Here is a 1,619-nt window from a genome sequence, read left to right on the forward strand (position 1 = left end):
ATTGCTTTCGAGTCTACAAAGATAATCTCACAATTTGTTTGCACAAATGTCCATATCTGGTGCGAATCTGTCCTGGTGCACCCATAGGGGTGGATGCTGGGACCTCAGTCTCATTTGAGCCTGCAGAAGCAAACTCTGGAGTGTTAACTTGGGCTGGGGCACTACTGTGCATCTCAGCAGTTGTGGTAAAAACAGGTTGTGCAGATGCTAATGTTGTTTCAGCTCTGAAATGATGCCGATTTCGATGTAGCCGTACTCCTTCCAGCGTGTTGATGAGAAAGGATCTTGGAGTAACAGACTCCTTCAGAATGACTGCTGGTGTCCCTCAAGTCTTTTCTGAATCCAACTTGACTAAGACTTTGTCTCCAGGTCGTAACCGTGGGAGAGGTCTGGCTCCATGGTGACAGTTGTAATAGAAAGCTTGTTTGGCTTTCTCACAGGCATCCTTCTGTTTCACAGCTTTTCTAGGCTGGGGGCGGCTGTGGCTGAGTGTTTAGAGCAGTCATCCTCCAATGCGAGAGTTGGGGGTTCAAATCCACCAGCAGTCACATGTCGAAGTGTCCCTGGGCAAGACACTGAACCCCTCATAGCCTCTGATGTGTGTCCCATCAGTGTATGAATGTGATCTAAAAAGCTCTGATTAGTCTTTTTAGAATGATTGTTCAATTAGCTTTGTAGAGATCTAGTAGAGTGCTGTATGAATGGGTAAATGAGGACACAGATTGTTGTGTAAAGCACTTTGAGAATCTTGAAAAAAGATATAAAGGCGCTGTATAAGTACAGTCCATTTACCATTCTATTGGGCCATTTGGGTCAAAGGATACTCTACAATGTTGGGAGTGTGTTTCTGATCTTTCTCCCCATGACAATTCTGCTGGACTGACTCCTGCTGTGGACCATGGAGTTGATCTGTAGCACATGAGAGCTCGTAAGAAATCTTTTGTTCGAAGAGTCCTCTTCACAGTCTGTACTGCTCTCTCTGCATGACCATTTCCTTGGGGACGTTGAGGATGTGATGTGTTTAATCCCCAACTCACTTTCCAGCAGCTGAAATTCCACACTGGAAAGCTGGGGCCCATTGTCACTTACAATTCCATCTGGAATTCCAAACCTACCAAAGGTTGTTTTAAGCCTCTGAATTACTTTGCTGGTAGTTGTGGATGGCAGGTGTAAAACCTAAAAAAATCACGAGTAATAATCCGACATGATGAGATAGCTGTCTATGGATTTAACATCTATCGCTGTGATCGTCAAAAAAAAGGGAGGGGGGGTAGTCATTATTTACATCAGATATTCTCTGGTTTCTAGTCTTGTGTCTTCTAAAACAATTCCAAACCAGTTTGAGGCCTTAGCTGTAAACATCACTTTGAGTGGAGACCAGATTTTATCTGTAGTGGGTTGTTATCGTCCTCCCTCAGCAAAACCCGAGGCTCTGTCCTCCCTGATGGAATTCCTTGGTAATTTAAAATTCAAAGAGATCTTTTTGGCAGGAGATTTCAACATTGACTGGGATAAGTCGACCCCCCTCTGTGATAAATTCAAGGAATGTTGCCTGTCTCTCAATCTAACCCAACTAATCAACTCTCTGACTAGACCAAACAAAAACCGTCCAGAAAAGT

Source organism: Nematolebias whitei, chromosome 4 (genome assembly GCF_014905685.2).
Source record: "Nematolebias whitei isolate Nwh7 chromosome 4, NemWhi1, whole genome shotgun sequence".
NCBI lineage: Eukaryota > Metazoa > Chordata > Actinopteri > Cyprinodontiformes > Rivulidae > Nematolebias > Nematolebias whitei.